This window comes from Schistocerca cancellata, chromosome 3 (assembly GCF_023864275.1).
Source record: "Schistocerca cancellata isolate TAMUIC-IGC-003103 chromosome 3, iqSchCanc2.1, whole genome shotgun sequence".
NCBI lineage: Eukaryota > Metazoa > Arthropoda > Insecta > Orthoptera > Acrididae > Schistocerca > Schistocerca cancellata.
In genome coordinates, this window is record NC_064628.1 from 816,589,084 (window position 1) to 816,607,540 (window position 18,457).

General features: G+C 42.8%; 1 pseudogene; it reads right to left on the reverse strand.

Moving 5' to 3' along the window:
• Window positions 1-17,999: 17,999 nt before the first annotated feature.
• LOC126177731 (5S ribosomal RNA) lies at window positions 18,000-18,117 on the reverse strand (annotated as a pseudogene).
• Window positions 18,118-18,457: the final 340 nt, after the last annotated feature.

Here is an 18,457-nt window from a genome sequence, read left to right on the forward strand (position 1 = left end):
GACGCTTCGTCGCTAAATAGAACGCGCGCAAAAAATCTGTCATCGTCCCGTAATTTCTCTTGTGCCCAGTGTCAGAACTGTACATGACATTCAAAGTCGTCGCCATGCAATTTCTGGTGCACAGAAATATGGTACGGGTGCAATCGATGTTGATGTACCATTCTCAACACCGACGTTTTTGAGATTCCCGATTCTCGCTCAATTTGTCCGCTACTGATGTGCGGATTAGCCGCGACAGCAGCTAAAACACCTACTTGGGCATCATCATTTGTTGCAGGTCGTGGTTGACGTTTCACATGTGGCTGAACACTTCCTGTTTCGCTAAATGACAACTCTATCCGGCGAACGGTCCGGACACTTGGATGATGTCGTCCAGCATACGGAGCAGATACATAGCACACGCCGGTTGGGTATTTTGATCACAATAGCCATACATCAACACGATATAGCCCTTTTCCGCAATTGGTAAAAGGTCCATTTCAACACGGGTAATGTATCACGAAGCAAATACCATCCACACTGGCGGAATTTTACGTGATACCATGTACTTATACGTTTGTGACTTTTACAGGGCCATCTATCAAAACAGCGAAAAAAGTGGTCCAACTAAAACATTCATGTTTCTTTACGTACTACACGAATATGTAATAATAATGGGGGTTCCTATTTAAGTTGATGCCCGTTTGACGTATGGCAGCGCCATCTAGCGGCCCAACGACAGTGCCATATGGTTTCTCCCTTCAGGCTAGACGAGTTTCGTTCTTTGTAGTTTTTTGGTTTGAAGCTTATTTCGTGAAATATTTGGCCCAGTCACTATCAATGGACCACCCTGTATACATGACTCGGCGTGCAACACAGGGCCCCAGCAGGTTCTTCCACTTCCGTTGATTTTGGGCTTCTTGTTGCCATTTCTATCCACCTGTCTTCCGTAAGTCTCTGACCCATCTGTAAGGTGGTCTTACCCTTGGCCATTTTGTAAGCTGGACTCCAATCTATTACTTGTTTCACCGCTGACTTGTACGTCTGATATCAACTGCTATCTTTGTGTGGTCCAGTTTTGATCTTCCCAGACCCACTTGGATTACTATTAGTTTTCTGACAATGAATTCAGTTAATACCCAGGTCTCTCAACCATAAGTTATTCCTAGTAGTATACATTCATCAAACACTTTCTTCAGGTCAGCCGTCGTCTTATTGACGAGCGTCTTCCATAGACTTCCCAGCCCAGTTTAATATCGAATTTTTTTCTGGTTTATTCTTTCGTATTTCCAAGTTGACCCAGACAGACATATTCTGTTACCCTTTGGAGTTATGAACTTTCAACAAAACATTTCTTATGTGTTATGATTATATTGGTGTTATTCCAATCAGTTGGTACCGCCACGTTAGCCGAGAGCGCTAATGTGCTGTTTCCTGGACTCGGGGAGGCGCGCCGGCTCCGGATCGAATCCGCCCGGCGGATTAATGACGACGGTCGGTGTGTCGACCAGCATGGATGTGGTTTTTAGGAGGTTTTCCACATCCCCCTAGGTGAATACCGGGCTGGTATTCACGTCCCGCCTCAGTTACATGGCTCGCAGACATCTGAACACTTTCGCATAATCCCATGGATTACACTAGTCGCAGACAGTTGGGGTACACTAATTCCGTCCTGGGGGGTACGGGGTGGCGGCAGGAAGGGCAACCGGCCACCCCTCAATCTAACATTGCCAAATCCGATTTACCATGCTGACCCTGCGTACCTGCGGGACAAAGGTACTAGCGAAAGAAAGAAATAAATTCCAATCGGTTGGTAATGTTTCACTGTGGAAACAACGGGAAAATATTTGAGCTACATGGTTTGTAGATTCCTCATCCATAAGCTTTAAAATACCGAGTGGGAAATCATTACTGCCAGCAGCAGTTCATTTTTTCGTCTCGTCTGGAGGTAGTATTCCTGGGATTTGGAAGACAGAAGCATCCAATTCATCTACAAGTATGGTATTGTTATTGTTTTAACGGATAGGTTAATAAAATGTTCCAATATGCACTGACGAAAAAAAAGTTGCTACTCTAAGGAGCCGTGCAACATAAACGTAAGTTGGTAAGCATGTTCCTACGTCTGAAAGACGATGTCTTTCAAATTTCATGCCAGTCGCATAAAAGTTTAGTAGTAGCGGCATAGTAGCGCCACTATGAGGGTGCAAAGCCGGTTTGCTGTAAATACTTGCTGCAACCCTCATGAGTAAGTTATGTTTGAGATTGGACGTTGTGAGTTGATGGTAGTCAAGAATGACTCTAAGGCGACAAAATGCTATTATTAGCACCTCACTCACTTTGAACGAGATCTTGTAATAGGGCTACTAGAAGCTGGATGTTTCTTCTGTGATACTGCAGAAAGATTTGGCAGGGATGTAGCCACTGTACATGGTTTCTGTCAGCGGTGATCACGAGAATGTACGGACGCAAAAAGACCGGGCTCCGGACGGCCACGCGGCACCACCGAAAGGAAAGACGGTCACGTTCGGCGGATAACTCTGGTGCGTCGTACTGCATCTGCAGCAGCCACCACGGTGACACAATTAAATGTTACAAATCGGTTACTTCGAAGACAGCTCCGAGCCAGACGCTCTGTAGCGAGTGTTTCACAGACCCCAAAACATCACCATTTGCAACTTCATTGTTGTCAGGCGAGAGCTTATTGGACGTGTGTTGTGTTTTGAGATGAAAGCTGGTTCTGCCTCGGTGCCAGTGATGGTCATGTGTTGGTTACAAGGAGGCTAGTTGAGGGCCTGTAAACAACATGTCTGCGTGCTAACCACACTCGATCTTCACCTGGAATTATCGTCTGGTGTGCGATTTCGTATGACAACAAAAGCGAAACCCCCCATGAAAATTCTTGCATCAATCCGGATGTTCGGCCTGTTGTGCTGCCATTCATGAACAGCCTTCCGGGGTGTTTTACAACAGGATAACGCTCGCCCACATACCGGTGTTGTTGCCTAACATGCGCTACAGAATGTCGACATGTTACCTTGGCCCGCTCGATCACCAGATCTATCTCCAGTAGAGCATATATGGGACGTCATCAGACGTCATCCACAAACAGCATTAACCGTTTCTGTATTGACGGGCCAATTGCAACAGGCATGGACCTACATGCCAAAAAAAAAAAAATCCGGCACTTGCACAAACATGCAAGCACGGTTACACGCTTACATACAACATTCTGGCCGTTATGCCAGTTATTAACGTACCAGAATTTCATAGTTGCAATGGGTTATCTCGCGCTTACAGTAATCTGTGAGCTTGCAATGTTAGCCGCCGGCCGGAGTGGCCGTCCGGTTCTAGGCGCTACAGTCTGGAACCGGGCGACCGCTACGGTTGCAGGTTCGAATCCTGCCTCGGGCATGGATGTGTGTGATGTCCTTAGGTTAGTTAGGTTTAAGTAGTTCTAAGTTCTAGGTGACTGATGACCTCAGAAGTTAAGTCGCATAGTGCTCAGACCCATTTGCACCATTTGCAATGTTAGCCACTTAAACAAGTTACCTAAACAAACGTATTCTAGAAATTTCATACTCTAATTATTTCTTGGTGTCGTGATTTTTTTCCGTCAGTGTAGCTGATTACTTCTTTCTTACGTGTATCTCGACTTTGATCTGTGTCTAACGCTATTAGCTGCTACTTTTCAATTATTACCCTCCCTTTGGCCATCTTAAACAAGATTTATTTTCAAGGCATCTTCTGGGTACCTCTTCTTCTATGCTCTTTCTCAGGGCGTTGCACAATCCTGCGTATTCTGTCTCACCTTTACCTGTTTCTACTATCATTTTTATTCTTTAGTCCATAAAACTCGTCGTTTTATTTGTCACCTTCGTTGGTTGGTTTCGGGATTTGCACAAGCTGCCCACTTCTTTAGCTTTTGTGATTTGTACCTTGGTTGTAGTTTTCGCTGTCATTTAGTATAGTTCGGATGTGTTCTTCTATCTATCCATTCCATTGCCAAACATCTATCCAGTAACAGGTCAAGACTGATATGGTATATTTCGAGTCTCCCATATAACCAACCATACCTGTATATAGGCTAACAGGCTGTTGTTATGATGAAGTCACCGCTCCCACAGTCATTTAAGACCAAATTCACACAGAAACGGCGTGGCTCGGACGTCATGCGCGGAAGTGGCACTGTTTGGCACCATCTACATGCTGACAAATGGAGAAATTCCTCTACAAATGACGCGACGGGGACGCGTCGCTTCGTGGTCCGCACCACGCCACGCCAGTGGTGCACCAAAGCGACGCCTGCCGAAGACGTCCAAGTGCTGCACTGCTGTTTTCATTAATTTGAAGTCATCCAATGTAACTAAAAATTTTGTTTTATGTAGATGAAGCGAAGCTACAATCGTCTCTGTTTCTCAGTAAAACTTTTCCTTTTCATGTAAAAAATTAGAAACTACTGTTTGGGATTTGCGAGTGTTCTCCGCTATGCTGGTTTCTCATTCTGTTTTGAGAGAACTATTCAGCAAAAAAAATTGATTCTTGGGTACCTTATAGTCTGACATCAAAGCTTGGTAGTGAACTGGGTTTACTTTAGTTACTGCCCACAGTTATTCCGATACTTCACAAATAAGTAAACAACGGGGCATATTTTGGAAAGTGAACAACGTACAGGGTGTTTCAAAAATGACCGGTATATTTGAAACGGCAATAAAAACTAAACGAGCAGCGATAGAAATACACCGTTTGTTGCAATATGCTTGGGACAACAGTACATTTTCAGGCAGACAAACTTTCGAAATTACAGTAGTTATAATTTTCAACAACAGATGGCGCTGCGGTCTGGGAAACTCTATAGTACGATATTTTCCACATATCCACCATGCGTAGCAATAATATGGCGTAGTCTCTGAATGAAATTACCCGAAACCTTTGACAACGTGTCTGGCGGAATGGCTTCACATGCAGATGAGATGTACTGCTTCAGCTGTTCAATTGTTTCTGGATTCTGGCGGTACACCTGGTCTTTCAAGTGTCCCCACAGAAAGAAGTCACAGGGGTTCATGTCTGGCGAATAGGGAGGCCAATCCACGCCGCCTCCTGTATGTTTCGGATAGCCCAAAGCAATCACACGATCATCGCAATATTCATTCAGGAAATTAAAGACGTCGGCCGTGCGATGTGGCCGGGCACCATCTTGCATAAACCACGAGGTGTTCGCAGTGTTGTCTAAGGCAGTTTGTACCGCCACAAATTCACGAAGAATGTCCAGATAGCGTGATGCAGTAATCGTTTCGGATCTGAAAAATGGGCCAATGATTCCTTTGGAAGAAATGGCGGCCCAGGCCAGTACTTTTTGAGGATGCAGGGACGATGGGACTGCAACATGGGGCTTTTCGGTTCCCCATATGCGCCAGTTCTGTTTATTGACGAAGCTGTCCAGGTAAAAATAAGCTTCGTCAGTAAACCAAATGCTGCCCACATGCATATCGCCGTCATCAGTCCTGTGCACTATATCGTTAGCGAATGTCTCTCGTGCAGCAATGGTAGCGGCACTGAGGGGTTGCCGCATTTGAATTTTGTATGGATAGAGGTGTAAACTCTGGCGCATGAGACGATATGTGGATGTTGGCGTCATTTGGAGCGCAGCTGTAAAACGGCGAACGGAAACCCGAGGCCGCTGTTGGATCACCTGCTGCACTAGCTGCGCGTTGCCCTCTGTTGTTGCCGTACGCGGTCGCCCTACCTTTCCAGCACGTTCATCCGTCACGTTCCCAGTCCGTTGAAATTTTTCAAACAGATCCTTTATTGTATCGCTTTTCGGTCCTTTGGTTACATTAAACCTCCGTTGAAAACTTCGTCTTGTTGCAACAACACTGTGTTCTAGGTGGTGGAATTCCAACACCAGAAAAATCCTCTATTCTAAGGAATAAACCATGTTGTCTACAGCACACTTGCATGTTGTGAACAGCACACGTTTACAGCAGAAAGACGACGTACAGAATGGCGCACCCACAGACTGCGTTGTCTTCTATATCTTTCACATCACTTGCAGCGCCATCTGTTGTTGAAAATTGTAACTACTGTAATTTCGAAAGATTGTCCACCTGAAAATGTACTGTTGTCCCAAGCATATTGCAACAACCGGTGTATTTCTATCGCTGCTCGTTTAGTTTTTATTGCTGTTTCAAATATACCGGTCATTTTTGAAACACCCTGTAGTTGCTGCACAGTTTACGTTTGGTGCGTTTTATGGCATAGGATGGTGCCCACAGTGTATAGGTAACATATCGAAATCGTTTTTAACGGTGGAAGGAGAGCGATACCTGTTTCCAATAACCGAGTAAATAAGTGACGAGCTATGATGTGCAACACTCGACGTAATGGCCGTGCACTAAGAAATTCTGTCGTGTTTCTTTTTTGTATGTGGTTTATGAAGCCAGTTACAATCACATTTATGATAATATTGCATTAAGAATTATTTTCATGTTAAAACTAGATACACACAATCGCAGATCCAGTGGCAGAATTAGTTATATGCTGCATCCGTAAATTTTTCCTGTTTATACCAACAGTTTGATTCACAAAACATTCTGTAACTATTTTCGTTCACATATTGTCGAACCTTTTTCATTCACATATTGTCCAGCAAATGGCGTGTATTCCAGCTAGCAATGAATCAGATAGGTTATTTTACTTTTGGTGTAACAAACGTATTCTGTGTTCAGGATGTTTTATGCCTACCTTTTTCCTTACCTATTTTTCGGCTAAATATTTGAGATTTCTTGGTGCAGACAGTCTATATGAGGTAAACGTCATTTTGCAAATTTGTGGTAGTTATTACACAATTACTTATAGTATCTTTGGAAAAATAGCACTATCTGTTTTATTTTCCTGGACTAATAACAATGAATCCGTGTAGTTCCAACGATGAGCTGCTGAAACGCTCTGGTTTTTCTGTGTTAGTTATTGCAGAAATATAAACCTTATTTTGAGGAAGCACAACAACGCAGGTCAAAATACATGCTGTTTATCGTAATACGAATCTGCACAAGCAACAGCAGAAGAAATGGAAAAAAACTTAACACTATTTCGGATGCAATTACACTGAACATTTAAAGTCAGCATTACCTTTTCTGTCCTCAGTCAATGGATTTTGCTACACAGACGTAGAAATCTACTATTCACGCAGTATATCCAAGCTGAAAAACGAAATTTGTTTGAGAATGTACAGTCACACGTCAAGTAAGTCTTTCCTCTTGGCACTTTTGACTGGCAGAGTTTTATCACACAAAATAGATTGTTACGATACCTAGCGACAGAACATTTTTCCCCCAGGGCCTCTCCACTTGTTTGAAATGCTTCGACGAATCCACGTTTGGTGGAAATTATGACCTTTCCTTCCCCCGAGTTTAGCAGGATTCTGAGATGAAATGTGTCGCCAGACATACTTAGTTATTCTCAATGAGCGTCTGTGCAAACCTTGGTCTAGTGCGCTGAGATCCGTGAAATATTCTGGTTCGATCTTGCACAGAAGGAATCCGTTGTAGATTAGATTGGATTGTATTTGTTCCATAGGCCATTAGTACGACACTTCGTAATGATTTGGAAAGTAATAGTTTATCAAAATTTTACAACTGTGTGATCACTAATCTATATCTAAAAATTCATGTACTGAGTAAAAGGAACAGTCATTTAGAAATTCTTCAATTTGTCTTCATGCGCTGAGTGTCCATCTGTCAGACTTTTGATGCTGTTTGGTAAGTGACCAAAACTTTTGTGGCAGCATAATTCACCCTTTTTGTGCCAGAGTTAAATTTAATCCAGAATGATGAATATAAAGTTTCCTCCTAGTGTTCTAGCTACGTACATTACCATTATTTTTGAATTGGGAGGTGTTGTTAACAACAAATTTCGTAATTTTATATATATAAGTAAAATAACGAAATTTGCTATTGTTTTTGAACTGGGATGCGTTATTAATAACAAATTTCATAATTTTATATACACTCCTGGAAATTGAAATAAGAACACCGTGAATTCATTGTCCCAGGAAGGGGAAACTTTGACACATTCCTGGGGTCAGATACATCACATGATCACACTGACAGAACCACAGGCACATAGACACAGGCAACAGAGCATGCACAATGTCGGCACTAGTACAGTGTATATCCACCTTTCGCAGCAATGCAGGCTGCTATTCTCCCATGGAGACGATCGTAGAGATGCTGGATGTAGTCCTGTGGAACGGCTTGCCATGCCATTTCCACCTGGCGCCTCAGTTGGACCAGCGTTCGTGCTGGACGTGCAGACCGCATGAGACGACGCTTCATCCAGTCCCAAACATGCTCAATGGGGGACAGATCCGGAGATCTTGCTGGCCAGGGTAGTTGACTTACACCTTCTAGAGCACGTTGGGTGGCACGAGATACATGCGGACGTGCATTGTCCTGTTGGAACAGCAAGTTCCCTTGCCGGTCTAGGAATGGTAGAACGATGGGTTCGATGACGGTTTGGATGTACCGTGCACTATTCAGTGTCCCCTCGACGATCACCAGTGGTGTACGGCCAGTGTAGGAGATCGCTCCCCACACTATGATGCCGGGTGTTGGCCCTGTGTGCCTCGGTCGTATGCAGTCCTGATTGTGGCGCTCACCTGCACGGCGCCAAACACGCATACGACCATCATTGGCACCAAGGCAGAAGCGACTCTCATCGCTGAAGACGACACGTCTCCATTCGTCCCTCCATTCACGCCTGTCGCGACACCACTGGAGGCGGGCTGCACGATGTTGGGGCGTGAGCGGAAGACGGCCTAACGGTATGCGGGACCGTAGCCCAGCTTCATGGAGACGGTTGCGAATGGTCCTCGTCGATACCCCAGGAGCAACAGTGTCCCTAATTTGCTGGGAAGTGGCGGTGCGGTCCCCTACGGCACTGCGTAGGATCCTACGGCCTTGGCGTGCATCCGTGCGTCGCTGCGGTCCGGTCCCAGGTCGACGGGCACGTGCACCTTCCGCCGACCACTGGCGACAACATCGATGTACTGTGGAGACCTCACGCCCCACGTGTTGAGCAATTCGGCGGTACGTCCACCCGGCCTCCCGCATGCCCATTATACGCCCTCGCTCAAAGTCCGTCAACTGCACATACGGTTCACGTCCACGCTGTCGCGGCATGCTACCAGTGTTAAAGACTGCGATGGAGCTCCGTATGCCACGGCAAACTGGCTGACACTGACGGCGGCGGTGCACAAATGCTGCGCAGCTAGCGCCATTCGACGGCCAACACCGCGGTTCCTGGTGTGTCCGCTGTGCCGTGCGTGTGATCATTGCTTGTACAGCCCTCTCGCAGTGTCCGGAGCAAGTATGGTGGGTCTGACACTCCGGTGTCAATGTGTTCTTTTTTCCATTTCCAGGAGTGTACATATTCCGTAATTTTAGTAATAACCCAGGTTAAAAAACAGTAGCAATGTGCATAGTTACTGATTTCACCACATTATGTGAACTGCTTATTTCAACCATTTCCACTCTTCCATTTAATTAAGAATTAAACTTATTGTCCACTGCCTACCCCCCCTCCTCCCCCCCCCCACCAGCTCACTCATGACAACACTTAAGCTTATCCAGAAGAATTCCATGATTGCACTATCAAAAGCCTCTGAGAGATCACAAAAAATTCCAGTGGGTGATTTCGGATTATTCAAAGTATTTAATATTTTGTAAGTGAAAGTATATGTATAGCACATTCTGTTTAAAAGCCTTTCTGAAAACGAAACAGACATTTTATTGGTGTTTTATTTTTACAAATATATGACTCTGCTCTAGAATCTACTACTTTTTCAAGAATTTTGGACAAAGCTGTCAGAACTGAGACTGGGCGGTAGCTGTTCGCATCAGACCTATCCCCCTTCTTATGCAATGGTTTAACAGTAGCACGTCTCAGTCTGTCAGGAAAAATGCGCTGTTTCAGTGAGCAGTTACATATTTGGCAGAAAATGCTACTTATCTGTTGGGAACGGGCTTCTAGTACTGTATTGGAAATGACATCAGTTTCATGAGAGCTTATACTTTTGAGTAAGTTTATTATTTTCCTACTTTCAGAAGAAGAAGTGAGTAGAATTTTATCAAATTTCATAGATATTATCTATTATAATGTACACATGTATCCTATTTTCTCCACAACGATGATAAGTGATTATTAAAAATATTTGCAACTTATGACTTTTTGTAAATAAACTATATTTTCAGTTTGATGGTAATACAGTCTTCTGATATTCTTGGTTGCCCTGATTCCTTTCAATAATATTCAATTTTTTTTTAATTTTACTATCGCAGGTGCTGTTTCCAGACATGATACACACAGTTCTGGACTTTTTAATAACTTCTCTTAATATAGTACGGTAGTTTTCATTTTTGTCCGTCTTTGGGTCATTACTCTATCTCGTTATAAGATACATTTCCATTTTACTGTTACAAGATTTTTATCCCTTTGGAAAGCCATGGATTTTTACAAAGTTTCTTTCAATTATATTTCACCGTTTTCTTATGAAAACTGTCCTCAAATATGCTTACAAACACATAATGAAAGAAGTTGCTTTTTAAATTAGTATCCCAGTATAATTCTGTAAGCTTTCCCTAAAATTTACAATTTTAAATCGTTAGTTGTACGCACTATTTTAGGGGACTGTTTTGCTTTATTATATGGAGCTATGATATACTATAACTAGCTATGCATCATGATCAGAAAGACCATTCTTAACAGGATGAATATTTTCTTCATTTTATCTTGGTCTATGAAAATATTGTTTGCCAGTGTACTGGATTCTTGTACTACTTTAGTAGGAAAATCAGTAACTGAACTCAAATTGAAATAATCGAAAATATTTCAAGGTAATTCCTCCTATCAGGCGCTATCAGAAAATCTACATGCCTTACAAATAATAATTTTCTTTGCTCTGTCTGACATATCACAACAAAAAACCCAAGTTTCTCAGACACAAAAATGTTCGATTGTGTGTGAAATCTTATGGGACTTAACTGCTAAGGTTAGTTACACACTACTTAACCTAAATTATCCTAAGAACAAACACACACATACCCATGCCCGAGGGAGGACTCGAACCTCCGCTGGGACTAGCCGCACAGTCCATGACTGCAGCGCTTGAGACCGCTCGGCTAGTCCCACGCGGCAAGAAGTTCTCAGACACAGATGAAATTTTCTCAGTGGGAACCTATACACAGCTACAGTTATACAAGTGCCATTATTTAGTTTAAGCTCACCGACACACGCTTCTGCATGTTGTTCAACACAATTTTTTTTATTTCCTAAATGTTTCCCACTATATAACTTTTAACATATATTACAACTCCTCCATTTACCATATTGCCTCTACTTACTTGTGTTGATACCTTATATCAGCTTACATTTACCCTTTCCATATCTGTGACTATTGAATGTTCAGACATGCGTAGTACATCAATTTCATCCACAGTTTTTAAATCTTTCAAAGATACAAGAAACCCATCTACTTTGCTTTCTAATCCTCTGAAATTCTGATGCAATGTACTAAAATTATTTTTCACTATACCTTTATAAGAATCTTATATTTAAACGTTCTTAGTACCTGTCTGTCTTAGCTTCTCAGTAACCTTAAGTCCTTTCAGTGATCAGAACATCAAAACAAGGTACTCCCAAGAGTTTCACTGCGCCCCCTTACAGATTTTGCTCTTAACCCAGTCAACTTACCCTTCCCTTCCCTACTGAGACACAGACCATACCTACTGAAATCCTACCTATGAATAACATCAACAGGAAGCAAACCCATGTCTGACCTAGCAGCCACCCGAAGCAGCCAAACTAACTCCATGTTGACCCTCCTTTAGGAGCTGTTCGGCAAGACTGTTGTGGCAGACATCTGGGAGAGATGGTCACGGCAGATGTCCGTGTGTAGGGTCAGGGCTGGCGGACATCTGTGGGAAATTGTTGCTTCAGACGTCTGTGGAAGATTGTCGTGGCAGACATCTGGGTCTGGGTTCAGGGCTAGCGGCGCACGTGGGTGATCGTCATAGCTAACGGAGATGGTGGTGGCAGTCGGCAGTTGTCGATTGTCTTATGAGATGCAGATACATTGTCTGCAATCCCTAGTATCAGTGGAGGGAGGAGGGCCTGATAAAAACACTGTAATAACATAACAGTAAGAATTCCTTGATATCTTGAGTGACCTGCAGTGTTCCTAATGTCTCAATAATGAAATAATGCAACTCACTTATATGGGCTCAAAACTTCCCTACTTTTTGTACAAATAGGCCATGCAATATGTAACTGCTTAAAACACATAAAACAAGTTGTCTCATCATTTTAAACTGGGAATTTTTATTTTTATTTCCGACCGCTTTACATTGGACTATGTCCATTGAGATGTCATAGCAGCAGTCATTTTCGGCATGAGTGTAACTATTTCTTGGACAGAAATCTTGGACTGTACCATCACTGAGGCACCTATCTTGATCTTGAGTCTGGCAGCCACGAAGGCTGCACCAGTATCTTCAACCAATTGAATTTCCCACCAGTAGGACAAGTGGCTTAGAGGAGTGGAGAGAGGGTGTAGGGATGGGGCAAGGGGGTGGGTGAGGGAGAAGGTGGTAATGTTGACGTTGATCTTTGTGGGAGATCATGCAATAATGAAGACTATGCCAGGAATGCTTGTCAACAATATTAAATGTTACGGCAGGCAGAGATCGTAGTTTTGTAGGTGACGTGAAATTATCTCTTTGTCTGTTGATAAATGTCTGTATTCATGAAAGGAACGTCTGCTTCGGCAGATCTTACAGTAACATTGTTTAGGGTAATGTGATGTGATTGTTTGCAAACTATGAGGACTGGGAAGGGTGAGGGCACGTGCATATGTGGGTACATTGAACAAGGAAGTTGTTGGTTAGGTGTAATAATTAAGAATACTAATGTAACATAAAAAAGTGAAAAATGGCTAGTTTTATTAACATTCGTTAAGGTGGAGCTGCATTTGACCGGTGTTTAGCTGTTAGGTCTCCATTACCATTTAAGCATTACATTATCCACTAGTCAAATGACGCAATGGATAAGCATATAAATAGAATGCCTGACATAAAGTAACCAAATCACACTACAAACTGAAGACTAATCAATTTATCTGTTCTGTTCTAGAAAAATCTACATATTGGTAAGAAGTAATTTCTTATGTATTGCTAGAAAACGCTGTCTACTTTATAAATTGTTCTATGTTATTGTATTTATGTTATCTTGAAAGTTAGCAAAGCGTATGGTACGAAGTAACTCCAAGTAAGAGATGTGCGTTACCACTTCCTTCCACTGACCGCTTCAACTTAAATCAAGGAACAACAAGAAACTGACAACCGAGAGAGAAAAGAAACAGAAAGACACGAAAGAATCCAAGCAACTATATGTTTTTATAATGAAATCCGACACTGATCAAGAATTAACTTGTGGATCGTTGATGTTCGTTAGGCAGTCTCAACCTATTTAAGTAGACCGTCCTCTGATACAAGTAAATAAAACGAAGTACACAGAACAGCGCTATTTTCGTGCCGCAGGATTACCGCGGTAGTTCCGGTTGGAATTTCTCCAGAAAGAATTCCGGAAACTCGTAGGACTGCTGTAAATAACGTATCTAGTTCGTAAATTCCATTCATTCTGCGGTTAGGAAACTGCGAGCGTATCGATAAATTTCATAAATTCATTAATCTCTTTTATGGTATCCTTCCTGCTTTCTAGGAACCGCAGTGGACTCACTACCGGAAGAAACAAATTCATCCGTAATCGGAAGGCAGTGGGAAAACGTACAGTATTGTGAACTAAAATACCCGAAAGTCCGCATAAATTGCCGCTTTTGTTGGCATTATTTCATCTCCTACTTCCTTCCTCCTCGGCATATTGTCACAGGTTGGGTTTTTCTTTTGTGCATCTCTTCCGTCGGCTTTCTGTACTTGTTCCTTCTTCCCTCCTTTTCCTCCCTTAAAATTTTTGTGAGTAGTTTTGCGAGATAAAACGTGAAATTCACGGCTATTATCCGTTTATGGAGCTCTATGTTTTTCAATGTATCACATGTACAAGTGTGATTAATGCCTGGACACAACCGTAAACTCACCAAGTTTGCCTTTTGCACTCTACAAATATTCTATGGGTGCCCCTCTGGTCACACGACACACGTCCAGTTCAGGTTCGTTCCATGCCTTATGTAGCAACTTCCTGCCAATAGTCATAACAGCAGCATTAATGCGTTCTCTGAGTTGTTCCAGTGTTTTCTTGGCAGTGGGGATACATTAACAAGATACTTAATGCAACCCGATAGGAAAAAGTCACAAAGCGTTAAGTAAGGCAAACTGCGGGGCCGAGGGAACTGTCACATCGTCTTCGCCAATACGCCCAATCCATTGATGTGGAGGTTCGTCGATTAGGAAGCGGCGAACATTGATGCTCCAATGTGAGACTGCCCCATCTTGTTGGAAGATGAAACTGTCGGAATCGGCTGTCAGTTGTGGTAACAACCACAGCCGCAACATATCAAAGCAAGAAGAAAGAGGGCCCATACAGATTCATCAGAGACACTGCATAGAAAACAACGGCCTTCAGCAAATCTCGTTCATGCGTCACAAATCCCTGAGGATTTTCCATGCCCCACACTTTCAGATCGTTGGGATTAACCTTTCTAGACAATGGATTGCATCGTCGCTGAAAATACGCTTCGAAGCGAAATGTACACCATCAAGTGATTTCTGCATTGTCTTGCAAAACTGAAGACACCGCCCATAATCTTCAAGTTTTATTTGTTGCACGAGCTCCAGACGATACATTCTGAAATGCAACCGACGTGGCAAAACCGTCCGCGCCGTTTGCTGCGGTATTTCCACGACCGTGGCTTGCAGAGACTCATTCTCAATGAGAAATTCTGAAAACAGTCCCCCAGGCTGTGGCTAAGCCATGTCTCCGCAATATCCTTTCTTTCACGAGTGCTAGTTCTGCATGGTTGGCAGGAGAGCTTCTGTAAAGTGTAGAAGGTAGGAGACGAGATACTGGCAGAAGTAAAGCTGTGAGGACGGGGCGTGAGTCGTGCTTGGGTGCCTCAGATGGTAGAGCACTTGCCCACGAAAGGCAAAGGTTCGAGTCTCGGTCCGGCACACAGTTTTAATCTGCCAGGAAGTTTCATATCAGCGCACACTCCGCTGCAGAGTGAAAATCTCATTCTAAATAACCGAGCACGTTGCGTATGAATGCCTCTGTGAGACGAAGAGGACGACACAGACGAGAAAGCCAAGGGTGCTGCATCCAGTAAGACATATGTTCATAAACAAAACTCAAAGCCCCTGCGTTTCCCGCAACAGAGTATCTTCACGAGTTCTTCGGCGTGTGGCACACTGTGATTCTCTTCGGGTGACTACGGAACTGATGTCCCCGTAGTTGGAAATAAATTACGCTTCCAGTGCATAAATGTAAGTATCAGCCATCGGTGGACGTAGGAATCCTTGGCTGTTCTAGTCTAAACCTTCTGGGTGCCCAACATGTAGCTATGAGTTATGAATAACAACTATATGAAATTTTGGCTCGCCCCGTTCTCCTTCGCATCTGGTCCACTAAATGGGGCATCGACTGCATTCGAGCTGGATGACAATCTATGATCCATTCTACCAAAATACAAGTAGGACGATAGTAGGTATTTTATCACTGTCCTCTTGTCTGACACGCGCAGTTATCTGTCGCTTACGGATGACATGGCGGACTACGATGCAACTGCTTTGCATGTCGTAGTTCTGCGCACCATTACCGTAATAACATACTCATTCTCGAGTCAGTTACGATGTATTATCCTGAGTTTCTCTAATTCGTGGGAGCAGCTGTATATTTCTGTGGCCATCATTCTCCAGTAATATTAAATACAGTTATCTTTTACAGAAAACATCAGTACTGCTGAGCTCAATGAGTGGCCCCCAGACTGTATGTCACAGTTTTTTGCAAAGCCAACAAAAGCACATTCTCTACCTATTGCCGCTTCTGTGCCCTACTCTACGCTAGACTGATGTCCCCCCCCCCCCCCCGCCCCTTTCATACACACACACACACACACACACACACACACACACACACACACGCACAAAGACGTATATACAATTTTCATGTTTGTCTGAACTGAAAATGTCCTCCAAAATATTCCCAATTGGAATTCCTACTACCCCACTCTAAGCCTGTTGGCATTTTTAGTTGAAAAAGACGCACTAAAACAGCGTACCCTCCTCTCTCTAGCTGGGAATTAAAGATGTTAAAAAAAAGAACACACAAGGTCTAATCTGCAGAAAGATTTCGTTATTTATCTCTACAATTAGATTTACATTTACGACGATTGCTCCTTCTCATAGTAAGACTGCCACAATTTTGAAGATTCTGTGTCTCTGTACGCTATTTCAGTGGTATACATATTATTGCCAATTCTTTATATTCCTTTTACGTTTGCAGGCCAACAAAGTTGAGTGTTATTTTTTTTTATTGCAATTGCATCAATCCCAGCATGGTTTCACAGTGAGACGTTTGTCATTCTATGCCAAAACTGGATATTGTCTCATAAAAACAGTCGTTGTATGGTAGGTACCCACTATTTACCTGCGAATTCTATTCTTACATTAGTCATGATACAAGTCATGGTGTAACTTGTTGACGTTAGCTTTTTTTTTAATATACCTACTTGACCGTACATCCAGATAATTAGTTCTGTAAAAGTCATGAGCGTTTATCTGGCAATATTACTCTCAAGCAACATCAAAATGCATACTGTTTCCTGCAACATGTTTCAAGTTTCATCCTTGGAAGGGTAATGGTGCTTGCAAGTAACGTTTAATCTCTCATGTAGAGCAATATACTGTTGTCTCTGGCGAAAATTTTCCGAATTGTGTGCGTCCTTAGCGGACATCGTACAAGGTTATTTGAGCATCAGTTACCAATGCAGCAGTTTCTTTTGATTATGTGGCGCTGTTTGTCAATGTGCAACGAAAACTGCTTGCAAACTCAAAGAGGAAGTCTTGACGATGAGTTGATGTACAAGTGTGTCAGCGAATTTTTACCTGGCACATTGAAAAACGACTGATCTTTTCTGGGAATAAGATGCTTGGCTTTGAGTATTGGATGGACAACAAGACCAGAAGAAGAAGAGTACAGCAGGTCCTGTGTCATTGAGTGATATACGATACTATAGTTTTGGTCTCTAGCCAGAGTATGGGACAAAAAGGAAGATGTAGAGTTTGGTCTCAAGGATAGTCTACCGTAAAATTCGGAAAAATGTGAAACTTTTCTGTGTTTTGTACCAGGATGGAACTGTTTTAAGACATTTCACATGCAATAGTACAAAAGTAACAATTTTTTCAGCCACAGGAATAATATTGTAATAGTTTTATTGTATCACCCATATGTCTTTAGCGGGCAGTGATATGTACAAGTGACGCTCTATTTTGAAGCGCTGAATGTGAAATTGTTCGTATGACCATGTACGTATTTAAGCATCTTGATACTTTTTCTTCACAATATCTCTGTGTATGCCAAATAAGGGGTTAGTCATACACTGCCTTATGACACCCTTCCCAACTGAATTCGTGAATGCATCTAGGCCAAAGAGAGTGTAAAGTCATACTGACAACTTCTTTCTAAATTTTACTCGACTTTACAAACACTGAAATCCGTGAGGTTTCATTTCTTTTCCTCCTCCACTTGCAGTTATTACACAGCTTCTGGCAAGCAGTGTATTTTTGTATACACTCATAATGAGTCACTGGTATTTTTTAAGTACTTCAATGCAGGTGTTCTGTCACCTCTCCAGGCCACAAGTGGCCCATCAGGACCATCCGACTGCCGTGTCATCCTCAGGTGAGGATACAGATAGGAGCGGTGCTCGTTATGATGGTTTTCTTTGACCGGAGCCGCTACTATTCGGTCGAGTAGCTCTTCAATTGGCATCGATAGGCTGAGTACACCCCGAAAAATGGCAACAGCGCATCGTGGCCCAGATGGTCACCCATCCAAATGCTGGCCACGCCCGACAGCGCTTAACTTCGATGATCTCACGAGAACCGGTGTATCCACTGCGGCAAGGCCGTTGCCGTTGTCACCTCAGTTACATTAATCACAAATCTAATTACTATTAGTAACTCTTGTCTTTATTTTTTCTTAATTAATGTGACTCTTCCGTGATGCAAGACGCTACTTATTTTGGCCTTTCAGGTGGAGCCACCCTTTCACTATTCTTAAGTATTTATGAAAAATACAGAGTCATCTAAAAACCACGTATTTATCTAAAACTCTGACAGGGATTTGAACCTTAACCCTCTTGGAGGTGAGACACGTCTCATAAACAATATATTTGCAGTTTAAATAAGTGATTCAACATCAGATACTAACTCACTTAAGTCGTTCCTACTTGTCCATCGTTTTTCACTCCTAA